At 41.3% G+C, this 25761-nt stretch overlaps 2 long non-coding RNA genes across 2 annotated transcripts in view; one reads left to right on the top strand and one right to left on the bottom strand.

The window, feature by feature from the left end:
• Positions 1 to 25761, bottom strand: part of LOC118670596 — a 471897-nt gene that overhangs the window by 88491 nt on the left and 357645 nt on the right. The window lies entirely within an intron of this gene.
• Positions 11425 to 20697, top strand: LOC118670597. Its single transcript, XR_004972400.1, has 4 exons — positions 11425 to 11545; positions 12826 to 12933; positions 13061 to 13182; positions 20541 to 20697. It is a non-coding gene; the product is annotated as an uncharacterized LOC118670597 (long non-coding RNA).

Genomic DNA, 25761 nt, shown 5'->3' with positions numbered 1-25761 from the left:
TTCAACACAATGTTTATAAGGTTGCTCAAGGATCTTAATGAGAGCTTCAAGGGACTCAGTGAGACTTTCAAGGATCTTAGTGAGAATTTCAAAGACCCGAAAAAGGACCAGTTAGAAATTAAGCATCAGGTTTTTTTGTGTAGGTGGCACTGTCTTGCTTCCTCCTCTGTGCTCTTGAGGTACACAGTACCTAAACCAATTCCGACACATCTCCCATTTTACTCTTGCTATTTCTATAGTGCCTTTCCATGAACTCTGTAAGGACAGGCATGATGTCACACTTAGTTTTACATGCTTGATACCTAGCACAGTGCCTGGTACATAGGAGGTGGTCAATACATGCCAGCCAAGTTTAAGTGAATCCAGAGCCTCAGAGATGAAGAGTAGCTGACAATAAATAATTGTGTAAAACTTGGGAAAGAATCTGAATAGTCTCCAGCAATTATTAAAGAGTAAATAATGATGGTTTTATTTTGATAATGGTCTTTGAGTTGGGTTTTAAAAGGTAAGTTTTAGGGTATTAGAATACCCAATGCCAAACAAACCAAAAAAGTACAAATAAAAAGTTTTATTCTAGTCTCTCCCCAGGACTTTTCAAGAAGTCAGATTCTAATTATGTATTTAATTAACATCTATCCCCAGTGACTTCTTTTGATGACTTTCTGTTTGAAGGGCTTACAACACTAAATAGTCCTGAATCTGTGACTGACATTGGCTTACTTAGATTGACTTCCTGATTTTTGAGGATTACCATTAAGATTTTTTCATTAGGTTTTCTACCATCTTCTCCTCAGTTCTTCCATATTCATGTTCTTCCACCTTCTTGGCACCTGGTTATGCCACCAACAAGAGAAGGAAAGGAGATGGAAGATGAAGTGGAAGAGGAAGATAAAGAGTTATGATACTTCTGAATTACTTTTTACAATTCACAAGAAACCAGATTTTATTGTTGATATTAGTTGCTTTTCAAGTGTCCTATTAGTTACTGCTGAATTGCTTCTAAAAATATGTTTAAAAAAAAATTATACTTCGAGCCCAAATGAATGAGGATGGCTAGGTGCCTACACTCTTACCAAGATTAGATATCCTCATTTTATTTAAAAAAATAAGTAAAAATTATATTGAATTGCTTTAACATAGTTTTTATTTGATTACTCATGAGGGTTAGTATTTTTCCATATCTGTCTTAGCCAATTGTATTTAAAATTTCATAAGTCATCACTTCAAAGAATGAAACAGGTTGTTGCACTCTACTTAGACCATTGTCTTTGGAGATGTGTAGCTGAAGGATTTCTCAAAACATATCAGAGTTTCACTGTAATATACTTTGGTAAAATTATTATCCTCAGCTATAAAATAGGGTGAGTCTCTCTAATAAGTATTTTCCCTCTCAATATGGGCATTGTGCTCATATTGTGTGCCAGAGCAGTATGTCAATAATCAAAAGATGCTTAAGGCATGGTCCCTTAACTCTAGGAACTCATCATTACATAGGCAGAAACACTGGAATAATCCATTACAGTATAGTATGATAGGTACAGGATAGAGCAGCCACATTGTGCTATGAAGTCTAGAAAAAGGTCATCTAAAAAGATACATAGTATAAAAAAGAGTAAGGCCACAAATATGGCAACACTATAAGTAATGCAAAAAGAGAGGCGGAATTAAGCAATGAATGAAGTAGAATCTCGAGGACTTGGGAGTGGAGGTTGAAACTGTGTTGACTTCCAGATTTATGGACACTTCTTCACCCTTAGGTCCCTTTATCTGTCCCTTCCCCACATGTGTGGCAGGAAGAAATATTTGTTGTATTGGCAGGAATTAGACAGAATTTTTTGTTTGGAACAGGCTTTGGTTTTCTCTATTATATAACCCCTAATGAAGTAGGGGTTTCTTTTGGCATGAAAACACATCAAAATTATCTATAACAGGTGATTATTAATAGAAAAAAATATCTTAAAAGGTTTGTGGGCCATGTCAAGGCTCTACTCTAGACTTATTCTGTGACTAGAAGAAAACATACATTTTGGATGGTGAAGAGGCAAGAGGATCTTCCACAGTGGTGTTAGATTTTTCACCCACAGTGGTCAAGGAGGGACATATTGCCCGAGGTGTTTCATATATATCTCCTATATGTGCCATTTAATCTCTGCTATAGGAGGAGGCTCAGGAAAGTAATTTACACAAGCTACAGGGGCAGTCCATGGTGGAGCTGAGCTTTATTCCAACGTAAAGCCCTTTCACTGGTACCATTTTGAATCTTGGGTGACGGCTGGGGGAGAGCAGGGGAGTATTGGAGTGATGATCTTCAAGGTCCATTTATATCTTTTTGAGAGATGAATACACTCCAGAGGTAGGTATAGGAACAGCAGCTACACCACTTCTTCTCTTTATTTGTGGAACTCACTAAATCTATCCCCCTTCTCCTTTCATTATGCTGACTTCTCATCCAAGAAATTTCAAGACATTTCCCACCCTCAACAGGCCTATTAAAGTCCACCATGTAGCATACATAACTGAAAGCAAGAAGTTGGCCTATGTTTGCATTTTTTAGGCTTCTACTCATCTTCTTTTGTCTCTGCCCTCTTATTTAGGTTAATTTCCAAAACACGTTACCAGAAATTACTAACACGTTTTATCATCTACTTACTACTCTTTAGGTTTTAGAAACTGACTCATTTGTTAATCCCACCCAATCAGCGAAAGGCTAGAATATTTCTGCTGCTTTAGTAAGTAAACAGTAAAGTAAGATTTCTGGTTACCTCTGTCTCTCCCCATTGCTAATCATCATGTCAAGGCACTTTCATCTGTCTAAGCAAAAAGATAACAAGATGACATTTTTTTGAACAAATTTCTTATTTTTTCTGAGCCTGAGTATGTAGTTTAATTCAGTAATTATTTTTCAGAGAGTGATTAGGAACAATGATTAGCTTCCTAGAAAAGATGTTACATTTTAATTAATTATAGGGTTTTTTTTTAATAACTCATTCTGTATTGGATATCAACTAAAGGATCTTTCCAGTTGTTTCCTTAGAAACATTAATAGACTTTGCCAGTTCTTTTGTAGCTATTTCCTATGATAAAATGAGTACATATATTCATTTGTACAGTAAAATGGTTAAATCACAGCCTTAAAGTTGAATTGGTCTCTTGGTTTAATTCCTTTCTGTGACACTTAATGGATTATTAAAACCTTATTTTTCTTATTTACAAAATTCAGATAATTATAATACGTATCACATGGAGATTTTTTAATACTGAAAATAAAATAATGTACACACAATTGCCCTAATAGTGCTAACTGTTGGTACTATTTGTAACATACACAAGCATACACACAAATAATGAACATGAGTAAATTAAGTATTTAAGCCTGTACTATACATTCTTGGCAGAACCCAGTGAGCCTCACTCACATTCTAATTGCTTGTTATTTTCTAGAAAATTTAGGCAACTTAATTCTCTGCTTTCCTAAGTCTCAGCAAATGGTAGGTGAGGTAGAGAAGTGATATTAGAGATAAGCATTCTCAGAGGAAGCAAAAAAAAAATCATAAAATCAAATATAAATTTGAAAATAATAGCAGAATGTGGCCATATAATACAGACAGGGACAGACTTAGGAACTATAGCAGAATTACTGTTTCACCAAGAGTATCTTGGATTAGATCAAGAGGTTGGATTAGTGTCCTTAAAAGAATAGGAAGAGACCAGAGTGGTCTCTCTCTTTCTCCCTTCCTTCCTTCCTTCCTTCCTTCCTTCCTTCCTTCCTTCCTTCCTTCCTTCCTTCCTTCCTTCCTTCCTTCCTTCCTCTCTCTCTCTCTCTCTCTCTCTCTCTCTCTCTCTCTCTCTCTCTCTCTCTCTTTCTCTCTCTCAACATGTGCGGGTACAGTAAAAAGGCAGCTGTGATATATGAGAAAAATATACACTTAGATGAGCGAAACATATTTTTCACATATAGTTGGCCTTCATTCATGGATCTTGACTCACAGCTTCCCAAATCCTTGGAATTTCCTAAGTGTTGAAAGTAACAAAAGTGTCTCCTGTTATGTTAATGAGGTGACTTTGGGACCCCTGCCTAAGGGTGGGGGCTGACTGCCTGGAAACCAACCACAGAATTAAAGGGTGGGAACTTTTAATCCCATTCCAGACCTCCAGGTAGCTGAGAGGGCCTGAATGTTGAATCAATACCAATTATTTTTTTTTATTTTTAAAAAAATTATATTTACTGATTTTAGAAAGAGCCAGACAGGGGGAAAGAAATATTGATTTGTTTTCCCATTTATTTATGCATTCATTGGTCGATTCTTGAATGTGCCTTGACCAGGGATAGTACCCCCTACCTTGGTGTATCCGGACTACACTATAACCAACTGACAAAGCTACCCAGCCAGGGCCCCAATGGCCAATGATATAATCAGTCATGACCACAGTATGAAACTTCATTAAAATTCCAAGAGGACAGGGACGGAGAGCTTACAGATTGGTGAACACGTGGAGGTTCAGGGAGAGTGGTACACCCGGAGAATTCATGAAAGCTCCAGGCCCTTTCCACATACCTTGCCTTATGCATGTCTTCCATCTGGCTTTTCCTGAGTTATATCGTTTAATAATAACCCAGCAATCAAGTAAGTATAATGTTTTTCTGAGTTTGGTGAGCTGCTCTAGAAAATGAACTAAATCTGAGAATGAGGTTGTAAGAACCTCTGACTTATAATTCTGCCAGTCATTCGGAAGTACAATCCCTCACTGAAAGCAAGAATAGTCTCTGAAATGTTCCTAGAGGGTGGTGGACCACTCACGTCTTGATGTGAGCCAGTGACGTATCACTCCTCACTTCAGAGGTGTGAGAACTGAGGAAGATGAGGCTAAGGTCCTGTTAGGGGCAGGTGGAAGGTGCTGCTATGAATGGATGACTGTATTAGGCAGAGGTGCTGGCTTGAGTTTGAGATACCAGGAGAGGGCTACCCAGCAGGCATCAGGACATCTGAAACTCTCAGAGAGGTCTGGGGAAGCAATTTCGATTTGGGAAATCAATGGCTGATGATAAGTCACTGGAACAATGAGAGTGTAGGAATTTGCCCCAGAGGCTGCCAATCTAATGACAGTGGATGTGAAATGGACTCAGAGTCCTAAAGAATATCAATACCAGAGACCAAGAAAACCCAAGGAGACGATAAGATGGCCCCTCTGCATCTGGCCATTTCCTCTGATACCTGCAGTTTCTGAATGCACCTTTTCAATGCCGGTATCCTGAAATACATGGGTATTTTAGGTCCAGAACAGAGCTGAATTTTCACCTGTTTTATCTGAGTGTCTATAGTTCTACTAATATAGCTTGTTTCTATATTAATGTCTGTCAGCCACACTCCACTACTGCCTCATTTTGAATTTATAGTCAAACTAAAACCCCTGAGTTGTATTTATATTAACTATTATAAGGTCACCTTTCTGTAACTTATGCTAGCATAATTGGTTTTTTACCTTAAATGTAAGTCATGTCTAGATTTAGTTTTGTGTCCTTGGTTACCTAGATCTTCAAGAAAAAGATGTTGTGTTTTATTACTTTGATGTAAGAAGTTGTATAAATGATTAATAAAAATTATCATTCATAATATTTTAATTAAAAACTTGGATTTAAAGGCTTAGGCTTCAATGATCTGGGTCATCATAAAAATGTCATTACTTAATCCTGTAAATGCATCCTAAATGCCTGCTATTTGCAAGGCATTGTGCTAGGGGCTGAGTAGTTAAAATTGTAAATAGTTTTATATCTTCCCTCATGGGGTTTATTCTCAAATGGGGAAGATGAACAGTAAGGAAATAAATAGAAATAGAAATTCAGTGTAAGTGCTATGAAAGAAAAGTACAGGCTCCCATGAGAAAGAATGACGGGGGATCTCCATTACATGGGTGAGTCAGGGCAGCTTTTCTGAAAAAGTGGCATTGAGCTAAACCTGAAAGTGTGTGTAGGTCTTAGCTGAGTGAAGATACATTGGATAGGGCAAGGCTCCAAGGCAGACTGGGGCAAATGTACGATCCTGAGGCAGGAGAGTGATTGTGTCTGAGGCCCCAAAAGAAGGTTCAAGTTATTGGAGGGCAGCAAGGTGGTGATCCCTATGGGACTGGTAAGTGAGGTAGAAGCCAGGTCATCCTAGACAAGTGTACCATGTTACGGAATTTTTGTTTGTTTGTTTTGCCAAATGCAATGGGAAGTTATCAAAAGGTTTTCAGAAAGAAAGTACATTTTTTTTAGAAAGATGAATCTGTAGGGTGAGTTAGAAGGTCATTGCCAAGGTTCGGGTGGCTTGCACCAGGATGGTTGCAGTCAAGATTACAAGATTCATAATAAGAAGAAGGTATAACTAACAATGGCTAGGTTTTTGTCCTGTCAGCTGGGGGGATGGAGGCAACATTTACTAGGAAAAATAAGGGTATTAATAGACTTACAACAGCAGGTCAAGATTTCCAATATAAACATGTTTAGTTTGAAAGCCTACAAGTTGTACTAATAGTCTTAAATGTAAGAAATCACACTTCTAGCTAGAGATAAAAATTTTAGAGGCCTTGACATAGAGATGAAATTTAAAGCCAACAGATAAGGTCGTGTAGAAAAAAGTAAAGATCAATAATTGGCTTGCAATCAATCCCTTAGGAACTTCAACATCTCCAGGGGTCCTCAAACTTTTTAAACAGGGGGCCAGTTCACTGTAACCTCAGACCGTTGGAGGGCTGGACTATAGTTTAAAAAAAAAAAAAAGCTATGAACAAATTCCTATCCACACTGCACATATCTTATTTTGAAGTGAAAAAACAAAACGGGAACAAATACAATATTTGTATTTGCATGTGGCCTGCGGGCCGTGGTTTGAGGACCCCTGAATTCTAAACACTATGTAAAAGGACTTAGTTGGGCAAAGCAACTGAAAAGGAAGAAAGGGCAAGGGAAGGAACACCTAGACTGCCATCCTATCTAATAAAAGAGAAACATGGTAATTAGCGTACGGCCGCTACCCTTCCCATTGGCTAATCAGGGAGATATGCAAATTAACTGCCAGCCAAGATGGCAGCCAGCAGCCAGGCAGCTGGAAGCGAACATGAGGCTTGCTTGCTTCAGTGACAGAGGACTCCAACGTTCCCCGCCTTCCTTGCCGGCCTCTGAGCTTGCAGTTTGAAACATTGTAACAAATATAGAAGCTAAACAAAACCCCAGAAACCTGCTTTCAGCCAGCCGGGATCTCAGAGCTGGAGTTATACATTGTTTTGATTATAGAACCCAAACAAACCAGATACCTGATTTCAGCAGCAGAGGCCTCAGAGCTGGAGCCAGAGCTAAAGCTGGCCCAGAATTAAAAAAAAAGAAAAAAAGGAGCAGTTGGGAGCTTCAGTCACCCGCCAGCCTGAAAACAGCCCTCAGCCCCTCACCCAGACTGGCCAGGCACCCCAGTGGGGACCCCCACCCTGAAGGGTGTGTGACCAGCTGCAAACAGCCATCATCCCCTCACCCAGGCTGGCCAGGCACCCCAGTGGGGACCCCCACCCTGACCCAGGACACCCTTCAGGGCAAACCAGCCAGCCCCACCCATGCACCAGGCCTCTATTCTATATAGTAAAAGGGTAATATGCCTCCCAGCACCGGGATCAGCGGAGCCGAGAGGCCTCCTGGCACCAGGATCAGCGTGACAGCACCCAAACCCCCTGATCACCCTGCGGCTCTGTGTGTGACAGGGGGCAGGGCCACAACCTCCCTATCCGCCCTGCTCTGTTCGTGACAGGGGAAGGCGTCCCAACCTCCTGATCAGCCCCGCTCTGTGCCTGATAGGGGGGAGCTCCCCAACCCCCTGATCGCCCTGCGGCTCTGTGTGTGACAGGCTGCGGCGCCCCAACCCCCTGATTGGCCCTGCTCTGTGTGTGACAAGGTGTGGCGCCCCAACCCACCCCCCCCACGGGCCCTGCTCTGTGTGTGACAGGGTAGAGCCATAACCTCCCCATCGGCCCTGCCCTGAGTGTGACAGTGGCGGCGCCCCAACCCCCTGATCGGCCCTGCTCTGTGGGTGATAGAGGGTGGCGCCCCAACCCCCTGATCCGCCCTGCTCTGTGTGTGACAGGGGGTGGTGCCGCAACTCTCCTATTGGCCCTACTCTGTGAGTGACAGGGGGGAGCTTCCCAACCCCCTGATCGACCCTGCTCTGTGCGTGACAGGGGGGAGCTCCCCAACCCCCTGATGGGCCCTGCTCTGTGCGTGACAGGGGGCAGCGCCCCAACCCCCTGATCGGCCCTGCTCTCTCCGTGACAGGGGGTGGCACCGCAACCTCCCTATCGACCCTGCCTTGAGTGTGACAGGGGGCGGTGCCCCAACCCCCCAATTGGCCCTACCCTGAGCATGACTGAGGGTGGCATCGCAACCTCCTGATCCGCCCTGCTCTGTGCATGACAGGGGGCGGTGCCCCAACTCCCCAATTGGCCCTGCTCTGAGCCCAACCAGGGGCTGCACCTAGGGATTCGGCCTGCCCTCTGCCACCCGGGAGCAGGCCTAAGCCAGCAGGGCGTTATCTCCTGAGGGGTCCCAGACTGCGAGAGGGCACAGGCTCGGCTGAGGGACCCCCCTACCCCCTAAAGTGCACAAATTTTTGTGCACTGGGCCTCTAGTTTCTTATAACACAGGGAAATGGGTTTCAAGTATTATTAATACTACTAAGAGGGCAAGTAAGCATGGCCGCATTAGGAGCTTCTATCATAGATATGAGGTCCCTGTAGGTAGAGATGACTTTCTTTACATTTGAGCCCCAGACCTTGCCTAATGTTCTCACATAGTAGATGCATAATATATTTTTGCTACATTAAATAATGAATAGGATAGCGACATTTTACATATTGTCAGGTTTTGCAGAATGTTTTAAATGCATAATTAAAATTCATATCCACACAGTCAGGTATCTATTTTCAGCTCCATTTTCCAAAGAAAGAATTGATCTTCTGGAGAAGTCAAGTTTCTTGCCCAAAATCAAATGTTTAGTGGGATGGTATGGACAGGACAATTCTATTGTTTATACTCAACTTCCCAATTTACTCAGGATGATGGATAACTGAAGTCACATAATAGCTACTGACACATATTAACATGCATTATATGAACATATGTTAAGATGTATATATAGGAATGCAATTGCAAATGGCTATGTATGTGTATGTGTGTGTCTATATTTACCAAGACTTGAAAAAAACAACAACTTCAAAGACAAAAGTCTTGGGGATGGTAGTCAGCTAACAAGATTCTAAACAGTATACTCTGGGTCTGGGAGGTGACCAATGGAAGGAAAGAGGCTGAGGGTGTGAACAGACCGCTGCAGAGGGTTGACAGTGAGTAAGGTTGGGGACCATCAGCCACTGTGTCCAATCATGCAGAGGACAGACTTAACATGCCCTTGGTATGGAAGAGGCTGCAGTTGCATATCATGACTTCTAGCCACATTCACACATGGGAAAGAAGTGCAGCTGCAGTGACATCTTCAGAGAGGGGGTACAATAACCCAAAGTAAGGGAATTAGTCATTTTTCAACTTCTTTGTCTCACATTTTCATTTGCTGCTAACCACGGTTAACTGATGAAAAGATTGTCCCTCCCCACATGACTTCCAGTTCCCATCACATCTGCAAATCCGCATACACCAGCCCAAAGCGCAGGACATCTGGGATTCAGGAAGTTCGATGGATTTTATCATCATTGCATATTGGAAATCTGCTTCTTCTGTAACCTCCCTTCTCTCGATTCCTCTGCAGCTGATTTGGGAGTGAATGAGCTCATGAAGGATTCCTTCTCCTTCAGACACATATGTAAAAAGAGAAGATCCTCATGACATTTAGTCCTTAAAAGAACAGGACTCTGTTCTTTCCCAGAATTTTGATTCCTATAAAGTTCTAGCAGAGAACCACAAAATGGAACATAAAAACTCCCTTTGTGGCTCTTGGAACCTATGTTCTTAGAAGATGTAGTCCAGTGATGGCGAGCCTTCTGAGCTCGGCGTGTCCGCATTTTGAAAAACCCTAACTTAACTCTGGTGCCGTGTCACATAGAGAAATTTTTTGATATTTGCAACCATAGTAAAACAAAGATTTATATTTTTGATATGTATTTTATATATTTAAATGCCATTTAACAAAGAAAAATCAACCCAAAAAATGAGTTTGCGTATCACCTCTGACACGCGTGTCATAGGTTCGCCATCACTGATGTAGTCTGTAGCTCACTACATAGGCATTTCCAATACATGAATCTAGATGGAGGATCCTAGTGATGCTCTTGGATAAGCAGAGGTGCTCACAATAAACTCGGCAGGATCTGTACTCTACAGCCTCCTAATGGCTCTATAGGTGTAGACCATGCTTCCCCAGTTACACCTTTAAAGACATCAACAATGGGATTGTGTTATAGACCAAAAGGGGCTTTGCCACTCTCTGAGACTATGACAAGCTCAGAAAATAGGCTCAGAATGCTGCTAGGCAACATTTCCCAATGTGCGTTGAACCCCGTAAATGGCTCCTTAAAGAAAGGATTCCACTGGTAAAAGGTTTGGGACATCATCTAAGCATAGGCTCTTCCTGGATAATATAAAATATCATCCTTGGTTCTAAGAAAATCTTATGTTTAAGAAACCAGTTAACTTTTATTTTGTGCTTTCCAAACTTCTTTAACCATAGGATTCTTGGGTTGTTTTGGGTTTCTTTCTGCAATAGGAGTGTGTTTTATTGAACACCGGTTTGGCAAAGTACAATTAGTGCCTAGCTTGGGACGACTTGGGTTCAAATCGGGCTCTGTAATTTCCAGGTTCCTGCCCTAGCCATGTAGAGTTATGTGAGCTTGGTAAGCCATTTTAACCCCCACAGCTCATGGAAATAATAATGCATGCCTCAGCAATCAATGCAAGGCTTCTAGGAAGTGACATCAGTGAAGTGTCAAACATAGTGCTTGACACAGAGTAAAAGCCTACAAATATTAACTAAATCTGAATCTGAATCACTGCACTGAAGGAATCAAAATAAAAACGAACAAAAGGCACGTCCCATAAATGATGCAGACTCTAATGGCAAGCTTTGCGAAACATCACACACACACACACACACACACACACACACACACACCAAAGATCATGTACCACTATACACTTTGTAGCAGGTGGATGCAGTAGAAATGCTTAAGTAACTTGGCACATGTCCTTGAACGCTTTCAGTCTTAATTGTAAAGCTAGATTAGTAAGGTAGATTGAAAGCCAGACATTTGCATTGAACTTCCTTGAGGAAAAGCATCCCGGAACTGGAGTGCTGGGAAAGCTATTCAAACACTTCCCTGGGAGATGCAAATCGTTTTCTAAATGCTGAATAGAAACATGCTGACACTCCATTACAGCACTAATGCCGGGTCTGGTCATACACCCAGCATTTAGTCTATGTTGTGTGCTGTAGAGAAAAGAAATTCTGCTAAGAAAGCACTGTGGCCTGACAGGTTCGAGCTGAAAAGGAAGTTTGACTTCCAGATCTCTTTCACTTTTAAAGTAAGTGAATATATTTCTTTTTTTGACCAGGAAGTAATTAATTTTTCCACTGACTTCTAAACAGATTCTCCTTGCACTAGGGAAGTCCAAGTCAGCCCTGTATTTGAAAATTAGCATACATTTATCAGACTTTCGACCAGAATGGAAATCCCTAACTGATCTTTCAGCTGCATAGCACAATTCTGTCTTTGAAAAAATGTGAACCAGCTTTCTGGGAAGGGTTATCTTGTCCTTGCCTGAAACTGGAACACATTAGTCACCAGCAGACCTTATTAAAATCTAGCAAAACAGTGGGCAAAATAAAATCTCTCACTGGTCCACTTAATTTGACTAGAAATTGTCAGTTAGCTTCCTGAGAACAGGCTGAATCAAGAGGAGGAGAGGCTAGATTCGGTGGGTGAGAAACTTACTCAGTAACAACTTACGCCTTCAGGCATTTCCAATAAAAAGGGGGTGACATTTTCTCCAGACAGGTCTGGAGTCTGGAGGAGATGACTCAGATTCACAAACGATCTCAGACACTTTACTTCAAGGCCGTAAATGTGAAATGTGAGAAGTGGTGGTGTTGTTCCAATCAGCCAAGCGCCATGTTAGATCCACGAAATGCATCTGAGCATGAAGCTGAACCGTAGACGCAGTTTGAAGCTGCTTGGGATGAAAATCTGTCCAGCTGATACAAAAACCTAAGCCCTTCAAATACGGGTTCATGAACTGGCTTTAGGGACAAACGGTCTTGACCTAAAACTTCACTGAGAAATGTTGCTCAAGTCTCCCATTTAGACAAATTATAAACTATGACCTCAGAGTCTGAGGAAAGAGAAAGAGGGCGCGGAGACTAATATTTATTGAGTAGCCTCTTTGTTCCTTAAAGGCGCTGTGTTTGTTAATTTGCATACATGTTCTCATTAGTCTATTACAACATCTCCGGTAGGCATCATCATTCCTCTGTGATAGAGACACAGAGAGGACCAACAACTTGCTTAAGCTCACACAGGGAAACATTCCAAGTCAGGCTTTCTGTTTGTAAAACTAGAGCTTTCTCCTCCTCTCATGATCTCCACCATGTGCTTTATAAATCAGAGGTCTGGGGTGTATTCAAATGGATAGCATTCTTGTCAATTTCCTTGAGTGACTTCAGCATGTAGATCTTTGTTCTCCTAAGTTAAAGAAAATCAGAATAGCCAGCATGATTAATGACAAGAACGGTGCTAAAAACTTTACAGATATGATTGTTCATATCTGTAAAGAGCCTATGACAAGTTCTACCTCTCCTTTTACAGATGGGCAAACAGGCTCGCAGCACACACTGCTCGGCAACAGGCAGTTCAGAAGTGGCAAGGCCAGGATCAGAGCCCGGCTCGGCCCATTGCAACAGCCATTCTGTTGAGGTTCGATACATGCACACTCTATGCATCTGTTTTTCTAAAATTCTTCTGGCCTTGTTCATTCTGTTCACAGTGCAGCCATACCGTCCCTGGAACTAATACGGAACTTTGTGTTTCTTTGTCCGCACAGGTGCTATGACTATGTGCTTCCCAAATGATGAGGTCTGATTCTGGGAATGCAGTGGCTTTACAGTTGAGTGTTTCATTTCTGGTTGATGAACTGTCATGAAGAAGATGAACCTACCAGTCAAAGTTAGTGGCCTACAATTTATGTATTTATATTGGCAGGTCAGTTATCAAAAATTACTCCAAAACTGCTCAACAAAATTGCTTGCCATAAAAGGAAGAGGCCAATGAGCGGTAGTGGGGTGGCGTGGCTGCACATTCTGATACACCAGACATTCACCACCAGTGTGATCACCTCCACAGGAATGAGGAGTGTGACTAGACATTCGCCACCAGCTGTGGAAGAAGGAGTGTGGCTTTAGGACTTGCCTTTTTCTAAAAAATATATTTTTATTGATTTCAGAGAGGAAAGGAGGGGAGAGAGAGAAACATCAATGATGAGAAAGAATCATTTATTGGCTTCCTCTTGTACACCCCACACTGGTGATTAAGCCTGCAACCTGGGTATATGCCCTGACCAGGAATCGAACTGTGACCTCCTGGTTCATAGGTTGACCACTGAGCCACGCCAACTGGGCTAAGACTTTCCTTTCACAATAGCAAGTTTTATCAACATAACTATCATGAAGCATACCTAGGCTTCAAGTTCAATTTTAAAGAACACAGTCTCTCATATACTTTGCTGCATTTGTCATCATTCTTAAACATGATCAATAGCAGCTAAAGTGTTCCTGTAATCTTGTGAAAATATATCAACTTATTCATTTGGAGACAGTAGGCAGACTTTAGTTGTCCCTAGAGTTTGTATAAGAGCAAGGAAGGCTTACTGTTTCTCTAGAAGAGATGTTGCCACTCATCCTCCACCAAAGACCAAAAAGAAAATACAGTTGTACATTTGTATCTCTATACAGATAGTAAAACCTGTGTGTTAGTCAAACAAACAGAGATTTTCAATACTTTAATAGAACAGAAAGAATATACTCATTCCAAAATGAGTCTAGCTAATAGAAGTTGTGAGGTGTTTCTTATAGTTCAATTTTAAGTATTTTATCTCTTTTAACTAGAGGTCCAGTGCACAAAATTCCTGCACGGGTAGGGTGCCTAGGCCTGGCCGGCGATCAGGACCAATTGGGGCCTTCCGGCTGCTGGCCAGGGCCTTCCTTTGTTCCGTGCCACCCGCTGGTGGTCAGTGCACATCATAGTGAGCGATAGAAATCCTGGTTGCATTCACGTGGGGACACTTTGCATATTAGCCTTTTATATAGATAGATAGATATCTGAGTTTGCCTCTAAGAAGAAGCCTGTAGCTTTTCTAACTCATTTCCTCTTCTCAAAGAGTCTGAATGACTTTCTCACAATGGCCACAGTGCTTTCATCCAAATTTTCCTTCATGGTCAGGAGGGATACCACAGCCCTGACCTGGGCAAGACACTCATGAGGCAGGGCCAAGTGTGCCAGAGCAGGGCTAGCTACTCATTATGAGGTACAGAGTTGAGGAGAAGCCAGAATCTCAGTTTGAGATGAAAGTAGGCCCAGATGGAGATCTGGGTCTCAGAAAGAGGGCTGGATTCTGGGTTGGAGGTCTGGGCCTTGGCATGGAAGTCTGGGACCTAGATGTTGGTCTGGGCCCTGGATAGAGGTTTGGGTCAGAGAAGAATATCTGGGTCTGGGGTGGAGGTCTGGGTCCTGGGATGGAGGTCTGGGTCCTGGATGGAGATCTGGGCCCCAGAAAGAGGACTGGATTCTGGGTTGGAAGTCTGGGCCCCAGGATAGAGGTCTGGTCCTGGCATGGAGGTCTGGGTCCTGGGATGGTGGTCTGGGACCCGGAGAGAGGTCTGGGTCCTGGGAAGGGAGTCTGGGCCCCAGTATGGAGATCTGGGCCCTGGATAGAGGACTGGATTCCATGTTGGGGTCTGGGCCCTGGCATGGAGGTTTGGAACCCAGATAGAAGTCTGGGTCCAAAGACGAGTTCTGGGCCCCTGCATAGATGTCTGGACCCTGGGAAGGAGGTTTGGGCCCCGGGATGGAGGTCTGGGCTCAGGAATATTGGTCTGAGCCCTGCAATGGAGGTCTGGGCTCAGGAATGTTGGTCTGAGCCCTGCAATGGAGGTCTGGGACCTGGATGTAGGTCTGAGCCCCAGAGGGAGGTCTGGGTCCTAGGATAGAGGTCTGGGTCAGAGAAGGAGGCCTGGGTCTGGGATGGAGATCTGGGCCCTGGATGGAGGTCTGGGTCCTGGGATGGAGGTCTGGACCCCAGATGGAGATCTGGGCCCCAGATAGAAGACTAGATTCTGGGATGGAGATCTGGGCCCCAGATGGAGGTCTGGTTCTTAGGAAGGAGGTATGGGCCCCTAACGGAGGTCTAGGTCCTGGGATGGAGTTCTGGGAACTGGAGGGAGCTCTGAACCTCAGATGGAGATTGGGGCCCTGGATTCTGGGATGCATATCTGGGCCCCCGATGGAAGTCTGGATCTTGGGAAGGAGTTTTGGGCCCTGGGATGGAGTTCTGGGCTCTGGGATAGAGGTCTAGGCCCTACGATGGAGGTCTAGACCCTACAATGAAGGTCTGGGCCCTGGTTGGAGGTCTGGGTTTTGGAAAGGATGTCTGGGTCCTAGACTGGATGTGGAGTTTTAAAAGTCTGTTCTAAGGGGACAGTCCTGAAGAAAGAAAGAAATGTACACTGAAGGAAATGTTATAAGGACTCTGCAAGGCTTGGGACTCAGAGCTTGGACAGACTCCCTGAGCAATGGTAAGTAGCAGAATTGGAGTCATTCCAGTTAATCTAACATACTTGAACAAGTCTTGTTGGTAGAATAATAGCTTGTTTAGACATTATTGAATCTCAACACTTCCAAAGTCTAGTTGAACAGAAGTTAGATGAAATTTTATGCTGATATAAGCTACTACTCTCAGTACTTGACTCTTTACAGAGCAATTTTCTGTTTAATCAGAATGCTCTTCCCTCCACACACCCCCTCCCCATTTTTTCATGCTAGAATGCATGGTCTTGCCCTCTACCCAGGAGTTCTCTGCATTCTCTGGGCCTTCCCATAATGCTGACACAAAGAGCTCAGAAGTGAAAAGGGTTATTAGCCAATGCTTATGTGGCATTATAAACATAATACAGAGTGTGGGGAGTTTTGTTTCTTAAATATAACAGTTTATTTTGCTGAAATTATTATAACTTTTCATCTCTTTCATTGTGTTCCAAAACCTGAGCAATTCTTTTAATTAACATAATTGTTTTTGTTGTTCAATTACATGTACGTGTTTCATAAGTAACATAGTCATTTTCTCTGCACTTGGATGGGTGGAAGCTCCAAATAGACAAGAATGAATGTGCAGCTGATTCTAATGTACTTCTCTGCCTGCAGCATTTGTCCAGGTGTGGGGAAAGCTAACTGGTTCAACCTAAGAGAACACAGAGATTCCTCATAAAAATGAAATCCATAGAACAGAGTTGAACACCCTGGCAGCTCACAGTTTAGCGCTTTCCCAAGACCTCATGCTTTTAACTCTTGTCCATGCTTTAAAGATTCAGAAAAAGAATTATCAGGCTTAAGTTTCTTACTGAGATGAGATGGGGAAAGAGTTGTATTGGGCTTCAGAAATTCTGGGATCAAAATCCATTTTCCGAAATTCCTGGCTAGGTGAACATGGATAAGTCACATTACCTTTCTGCATCTTCATTTCCTCACTAATCAATTAGGGACACCAATCCCCTCTTTGTGCTCTCTCACAATATTGCTCCCTCTATCAACTAAAATAGTATAAGGTATAGTGGAAAGCACAAATCAAATATAAGAAATGCTTATTATACTTTCTCCTCTTGCTATTTTGTCAAAAATTATTAAATCCATGGTCTTCAAGTGGCCAAAATTAGTTGGTGGGTGAGTGTCACGTCTGCTACATACAGCTATGCAGATGGTACACTGAACAACTAAGACCATTAGGATGGCATGGAGAGGGCTGCAAATCCAACCTCAGGTCTCCTGACAAACCCATGGGGCTGCGTTACTGATTTAGCTTCACTAATTAACATAAAAGGACAATTTATGTTAAGAGAAGTCTGGATGGTACAAAAGAAATTAGGGCTTTCTGGAATCAGTCCTGAATATCTAATTAAACATATTTATAATATCACCTAATTACACTCATCAAAAAGTAAAGGAATTAGAATCAGGAAACCTGAATTCTAGTCCTGGCTTTGCTGGAAATCAATAATTTTAAGCATTTTAAAGCTACTTTGGGATTCTGATTACTCATTTGTACAGTGACGAGGTAACCTTCCATTTAATCTGGACAGCTAAATTAAATGCAAATATATTTCTTCAGTATTCTGAAAGTGTAGACATGTTCATCATTCAATGGATGGTCTACCTCTTATTCAATTATTTGCATTATTTAAAAATTCCTGACAATCGTAATTGGTCCCTATGAATAATATGCTCAATATTTTAAATCCAGAAAGTTCATGTAGTCAGCCACTACCTGGTGCAAATGAGGCCTGGTGCTCTTCACCCATGACAAAGACCCACACCTACTCTCTATCTTTTTTATCCATCATGTTTGGTTTTCAAATTCCCTTACTCATTTCACTAAAAAAAAAAAAATAAAACTAAATGCTTGCTGGCTATTGTGTAAAAGGTAATTGATTTAATTATTTTAGCCTAAACAAACATTACGTGATGGGATTAGCCCCTGGCACTTCCAGGGTCTGAAGTAGTAAGGCAACCAATTTAAGTTGCACCTTAAACAGTAGGCTCATAGAATTGTGCAGAGTGTGGGGGAAAGGCCTTATGGAGCATCAGGTCCAGTGTCTTTGTTTTGTAGAGAAGGTACTGAAGATCTATGGAAAGCAGGGACTAGATACAGAATAGTATAGATCACTCTGACCTAAGCGGCAGCATCCCTCTCAGAAACCAATGACATCATAGTTTGGCTTTGCCAGTGACATCTCCTGCCATTCTCCCTCTTGCTCACTAAACTCCTGGACCTCCCATCTAGTGTCTCTGGGAAAATTAGGAACAGGCAACCGGAAGACCATACACCAGGGCACACAGCCCTGTGAGAGACCATTAGCTGGCTTGCCAGAGCATCCTCATCTATGCCAAACTTGTGTCCACCTCAGGGCTCTTGTACTGTTTCCTCTTCTTAGAGCGTCTGCTCGCCATTTATTCCCCTAGAACAGTGGTTGTCAACCTTCTGGCCCTTTAAATACAGTTCCTCATGTTGTGACCCAACCATAAAATTATTTTCGTTGCTACTTCATAACTGTAATGTTGCTACTGTTATGAATCGTAATGTAAATATCTGATATGCAGGATGGTCTTAGGCGACCCCTGTGAAAGGGTCATTAGACCGCCATAGGGATTGCGACCCACAGATTGAGAACCGCTGCCCTAGAAGCTTCCTCTTCTTCCTTCAAGTGTTCCTTTTCTGAGAAGCCAATACCTGTCATTCATCTGAAATCCTTGGCCCTGCTATTATCCTCCGTATTGTGTCTGTGCTTTAATTTTTTCATAGACCTTATGAATCTTCAATATTATATGGGCATTATTTCCTTTTACACTTGATAATTATATTTTCTTCTCTACTTAAAAAACACTTCCAAGAAAATAAGAACTTTTTTCTTATATTTTTCACTTTATCCCCAGTTCCTAGAGGAGAGTGTGGATATAATAGGTCTCAATACAAATGAACATATGAGTTCATGAATGAGCTATTCTTAGTTTTCTCGGGGTTTTCCTTTGCTCTCTTTTAGCAATGAGCTTGTTGACTTGGGTGCTTCTAAGAAACTGGATTAGCATAATTCAACCTCAGTTTGACACACTTTGAATGTCAACTCCCTCTTCTTCTCTTAACTCTATATTGTACTTTTTTAACTCTCATTTACAAGGCAGTACAGTATATGTAGTAGTGGACTCCACAGGTTTCTTCTTGGGATATAATAGTAGGTTCAGAGGTCAACATACTATTTATACATTATATCTATTTCAAATCAGATGACTTTGAAAAGAATCCTCACCTTGTTTTTATTAAATATTTTAGTTGTTGATATTTGGTTCACATTATTCTGCTGACAAGGATGCTCTGAAAACAGAATTGTGCTTTTTTTTTATGTCCAAGGAGGTCTTAGCAAATGGTGTCATGCTAATTACATTGTCTACTTTAATCCCAAAATATTGATGGTTCGTGGGCTAAGGGTCCCAGTGGAAAAATACTGGCAGGACTTCTTACCTATTATGACACTTTTATTTAGATCGACCTTTATTTTCTAATCTACTTTCTTTATTCACTTCATTTAAGGGGTTATTATTCATACCAAGAACACTTTTCCCCCTGTGGCAGAGAGAAGAGTCTAAAGATTGCAGCTGATGCAAAGGCAAATTCAGAAGCAATCCAAGCCACTGTCCTGTGCAGAGCCAAATCCATCAAACAGAGGAGATGAAACAGAACGGCATACTCTTTAATTAGCTCCTACCCACAAAGAGTGGTTTTCAAGGGGGGAGGGAATACTTGGGTCCATACAAGTTCCTTCTTGTCCCTCAGGGGTTTCCTGTGGCCTTGAGGGAAAATCCGTTTGCAGATGATGCCTTTCCTTGTTTTAATTTGGGGTAGGTTTTACAATAGGTGTGTGTACATGGTTCTCAAAGATCTCACCTAGCCACTCACAAGGCTGGACTGCAAAGTCCTCAGAGGGGGAAAATGTACTCTTGATATTCAGAATTTACATATCACTTAGAGTGGATTCTGGCACACAGTAGGGGATTTCTAAGTGTTTGTGAATGAATGAATAAAAAATCAGCAAGTACAGGAAATCAGTGAATTCACTCGTCCTCCCTGATTATTTATATTAAGAAATGAATAAAAGAATTCCATTGGTACAGTTATTTGGATTTCTCCCAGTCCCTTGTCTCAATCTGAAACAAGTTCAGATTCCTTGTAGAATCAATTGAGGTCTCTGTGGTAACAGCATCAACTTGTCTGTCTATCCCTCTCCCATCTCTTCCTTACAGGTGTGGTTTCCATGTGCACTTCCTAGAAAACTTGCATGCACATCTCTGTGGCAGAGTCTTTTTCCAGGAAACCCAACCTAAGGCACCATTTTGAGACTACATTGTCTCAGTTTTTAAAACATAGAAGATTCTACTTACTCTAGAATAGGGTGTTGTAAAAATTAACAGTAAAGTATAGAAAAGAAATGTCATGGTTGGTCATCAGTGAAGGCTACGTTCTTTTTCCGTTTTTTTTTTCTCACAACCTGGACCATGTTTTAAGTCTTCTGCTGCCACAAATAAGTGGTTAGCACCTACTTGTAGCATGAATGAAAAGTGCAAATGTCCACTGAAATGGAATATCAGAAAAGATAAATCCATAGAGACAAAAAGCAGATTAGTGGTTGGTAGGGGAAAGGGGTTATGGGGAATGGGAAGTGACTGCTTAATTGGTATACACATATCTTCTTGTGTCCTTTTTATAGCGCCAATGACGTGGGAACATGGGTAAAGGCTTGGATGCTCAAATATTAGACCATCTCACATGGACTCTGTAAATGAAACCTCGAAGTTCAACTTTGGTAGAGTTTTCCTGTGATATATTTGAGTTTCTCCCTTTATTAAAAGTAAAGCCCAACAATATCTTGTTTTCTGTGTGTTTGTTTTGGGGCCTGGGATAAAGGGGACATGGTACCTGAAACAACCCACCCCCAACAGGGAAATGCAACCCCATACTGTAATTCACTATAGTGTTCGCTACTATTCTCCATCATAACCTCTCTGCAATTACACAGCAGTCATCTGTTTACCTGAGCTTCTGAAGGACAATAGGTCTTAATCATACCTTGGAAGTTGCTTAACACACAAAAGGCACCCAGTAAGTGTTTTTAAGTGAGCAGATGCCTAAATGAATATAATCTGCATAAATCTATAGCAATACATTCTAAAGGGCTGTGCTAAAATGATGAGTGGTTGAGTTACAATTTGTAATTAGGACAAGCTTGACCTGCTTGGGCAGTTGCAAATCCTTTGAAGTTGACATCATGGAGTACAAATGACAAATGGTCCTTTTCTGTCAGCCTTAGTGCCATACACTGGGCAGAATGGACCACTGATCTGAGCCGGTATGTTTTCTTCTTGTATTCATTCATAAGAACATGATTAAGTTAATTGAGAGATTTGCAACAAATGGCCACGCATGGCTTTGAGCTCTTTAAAACATTGCATTTGAAATTGTTAGGAAAAAAATTATCTATTATCTTCAACCTATTAAATAAGAAACTATTCCAGTGACTCACTCAATTACTCCCTGGAGAGTAGTTCAAACTGATTCCATAGAGGCAAGCAGAAGTCATGCATGGGGAGTCTTCAGATCAGAGTTCCAAGAGCTGGCTTTCAGAATCTCAGCTTCAGTGGGGGAAGTGGTGTTTAGAAAGGGCCATAGAAGTTGTGAAGACTTAGGGTTTACTCTTTCCTACAACTTTTAGAAGTGGATGATGCTGGGCACATCATTGAAGTTCTTTAAATATCAATTTTCTCATTTGCAAAAGGGAGAGAATAATATCTATGTGTTAGGATGACTGTGAAGATGAAATGTAACAATGTATGTACAGAACCTGGTGATCTTTTCTTGTGTGTTTTTTTAAATGTAAAATCATTTTCTTTTTAAATTTTAAAATTAGCTTTATTAATGGAATATGGATGGAACTATCATTCTCTTCATTTGACTTTTCTTTTGCTATTATTTTGGTTTGCTATAGAAGTATAACATTATTTTAGTATTTTTAATACACCTGTTGTTGGTATGATGTGGGTAAGAGGCATTAAATTGTTTATTAGGTGATCTGAATTCCAATTCATTTTTTTATGTCCAGTTGCGATGGCTCAGTTAGTCAGTTTGGAGCCTCAGGTTCCTCACATGAAATTACATTTTTTAGTTTATTGAAGGTGTTAGAGTCTATAAATTCTCTATCTTCCTATATATCTAGTTATCACTACTTATTTTTTATTTATGCATCCATCCATCCATCCATCCATCCACAATTCCATGAAAATCACCTTTCATGCCATTCACAAAATGACTTGATCATTCATATTAACTTGAGGTTACAGGTACACAACTAAAATGAACAAGAACATTATTAAAACTGATTGCAATGAAGATAAGCACTACTGCAGTGGATGAGAGATATCTACACCTTTTGGTATACTAAAGTATATCATTTGACCAAACAAAATTGAATTGGCGGCAAAGGCACGCAAACATGCTTTGAGCTAACCCAAAAGATGAAAATTCAAGTTAAGTAAATAAGTTGAAGAGTTATTACTATTAATACTCTAATCAGACAGAGTAAGAGTATTTTAAATAGCAAGCTCTTTTAACATATTCAAATGTGATTTATTTTATGAAAATCTAATCTACATAAAGGATTTTGTCAAGAACACCTTCGTCCTATAGATTAAGCCAATGTGGTTTTTTACTATTTCCATTAATATGAGCCTCTATTTAGATCTTTGTTCATTCTACTCTGAATTTAGCCTCTAAGAAGATAGATATTACTCTAGCTAGCTCCATCTTCCATTTCCACTGTGTTGCCACTGTCTTAGTTCAGACCCTTAGGAGCTCTCTCCAGGTGATTATAAACAGCTTCCCAGTTGACTTCCTTGCCTTCAAAGTCATCCCTCTTCAATTCAACCATCATCCAATCTGCTGATTTTTAAAGATATAAATTTGATTGTAAAAATCCACCCCAAAATTTCTCATTTCCCTTAGACTAAAGAACAAACCTTCCAGCAGAGGATACATCACTGTTCTGGCCCCATTTATTGCCACTTCTCACAATACTACCGCCTACACTAACATAGCGGTGAACTGAACTTCTTGCTGTTCCCTGAGCTTCCTTACGCTTCTGTGTCTTTCTGTAAGCTCTTTGTTCAGTAGGAAACAGCTTTCCCTATTAATACAGTTAAATCCTATTTGATCAGTTGATCAAATGTTCCTCCTCGAAGAGGCTACCTTTGGCCTCATCATGCATACCCTTATGAGTCTCTTTTAATGCCCCCTTTCCTTGCTTCAAAGACACCTTTGCTCACCTTGTTTGATGGTTAACACACCACACTGTAATTATCTGGACAAACGTTTCCACCTTCCCCAGTACACTGTGACAGCTGAGTGCAAAGGTCCGTGAGCCTAGCACAGTGCCTGGTGCAAGTAACCACTTGGTAAATATTTGTTGAATGAACAAAGGGAATTAACTTTTTCAAGCAATGGCAATGTGGCTGCCACATACAACATTTCAAATGAAAAAAAAAATTGCCATTCTGGATGATTTGTCTAAGTGTTTTGTTTACCTGTCATATTACGATGTTAGGGATCAAAGGATAGCAATTTTTCCTCTTCATATTGAAAATAGCTTTGTTTTTACTGTGTTTTTTTTTTTTCCCCCACCATAAGTCAGCAAGATCAAAATCTCCTCCTAATTATCTCCACTACCTGCTGAAATATCTGCTGCTGGGAAGGTGTCGGTTGCCCCAACAATTATGCTCGTGGTAACGGCGCACATTCTCATGAGGGGGGTGGTAATGCCTGAACTTCAAAGGGCCGATGCCAACTGGTGATGTACATTGTAGCTCAATTAAAGCATAATTAAGGTGGCACGCTATATTCTGACTTCTGCTGTGTCAAAGATAATTCATTCCAATAGTGCATACTGTCACCTTCATGGCGGCTCCAAAATTACACAGCGGATGGCAGAACATCGCTCTTTAACTCCTCCAGTGCCCATCCACGTGAAGATGGCATGGGGCAGTTGGTGGGGCCAGATTTAGCTCAGCATCTGGGTAACGAGCACTGCTTTGTGCCTGGCCCAGAGAAAGTCTCATGTACACAATTTCACCGATTCATGTTTCAGAGGGATTGGCCAAAGCTAAGAAAGTTTCTATGACACGCCTCAAACCATGAGGCTTGTCCCTCACGGCTGAGGTTCAGTCTTTTCTTCTAAAAGTAAATTAATGCCTTCATCCCTGGTCTGTGTGGTTTCTTATAAAACATGTCCCCCCCCCACATACATGTATGTCGTCTGTCTATCTATCTATCTATCTATCTATCTATCTATCTATCTATCTATCTATCTATCTATCAGTAGCTCAAGTAAAGTGATCAACATAATAGGTGCTCAGTAATTTTTTTGGAATCGTTTCCATTTTGTTTTCATTTTCCAAGACCTCCAAGCAGGTGAGTCATCCAGCCTCCCAGTGTTCTTATGCCTAATAACATATTCAACTTCATGAACTCTCTCCACATTCTAGGAAGGAGCAAATGGAAACAACACCAATATTTGGTAGGTCCTGAGTGGGACCAAAGTTTTGCCACCCCAAAATATGACTTTGGGCGTACTGATTTAAGCTGGTTATTACAAAACAAAAGCCTCAGAAAGAACCTTGGCCCTCTCACCTTACCTGCCTAACAGAATTCAGATAGAGCAGCGGTTCTCAACCTATGGGTCGCGATGTCTTTGGGGGTCGAATGACCCTTTCACAGCGGTCGCCTAAGACCATCAGAAAACACATATATAATTACATATTGTTTTTGTGATTAATCACTATGCTTTAATTATGTTCAATTTGTAACAATGAAATTGGGGGTCACCACAACATGAGGAACTGTATTAAAGGGTTGCGGCATTAGGAAGGTTGAGAACCACTGAGATAGAGGAACCTGCTTCAGAAAGGAATTCTTAGCTACGTTATTCACCTTCGCCTATCTGAGTTAAGTGTGGCAGACAGGAGGATGCACGAAAACAACTGTATGCTAGATTTCCCTCTGTGCCCCATTGTTCCTGGGTTCCCAAGCAAGAATCGGTTCATCACATGTTGGCTCTTTCTCATCTATTGTAAATGACCCGCTTTCCCTTTGAAATCCCAGGCCCTGGTACCTCTTTTCCTTAGTCCAAAATGACATGTAAAACTCAGCTGTCCAATGTGTCTTTGGGTATCATATCTTGTCACTCTTGGATATACATCTGTAATAAATGTTGGACATTTTCTCCTGCTCATCTGTCCCATGTTAATTTGATTACTAGCTAGAAGAACTTAGAAGGTGGGAGGAAAGTTATTTTTTGTGCCCTCAAAGTCCGTTAGGTGACTGAAAAGCCCACATGGTGACTTGGTTCCTCTAGGAATGTCTTATTCTCACAGCAGCAGCCGCAAGGTGATGGACTTGCATGGGTGTTTGGAGGAGGGGTGGGTCTATCTGGAGCAGCTGATTTTCTGGTCACCCACTGGAGGTTGGTAAAAGGCCCCACGCTGGTTTATCATGGTTAAGAACACAGAATCAGGAGTTGAAAAAATACGAATTTATTTTCAGGCTCGGTCACTAAATAGTTGTATACATTTAATCGAATATGAAACTGAGCCGTAATTCTATCATCTATAAAATGGGAATGACAATAACACTTGCCACATAGAGCTATTGAGAGGATTAAATGAAATGATACATACAAAGCTCTTGGCATTATGTCGGTAGCAATCTTAGAATATAATAAATGTACACTGTTATGACTGTTATTATCATTTTTACTATTACTACTCTAACTTCTTATCCCTTGTCTCCTCTAATTTCATTTCTTCTCACACATATTCACTGTCACCCATCCTCAGATTTTTAAATATTATATACACACACACACACACACACACACACACACA

The sequence above is a fragment of the Myotis myotis genome, unplaced genomic scaffold, assembly GCF_014108235.1.
Source record: "Myotis myotis isolate mMyoMyo1 unplaced genomic scaffold, mMyoMyo1.p scaffold_m19_p_16, whole genome shotgun sequence".
Taxonomy (NCBI): Eukaryota; Metazoa; Chordata; class Mammalia; order Chiroptera; family Vespertilionidae; genus Myotis; species Myotis myotis.
The sequence above is the reverse complement of the archived record's forward strand: the minus strand, read 5'-3'. Positions and strand labels throughout refer to the sequence as shown.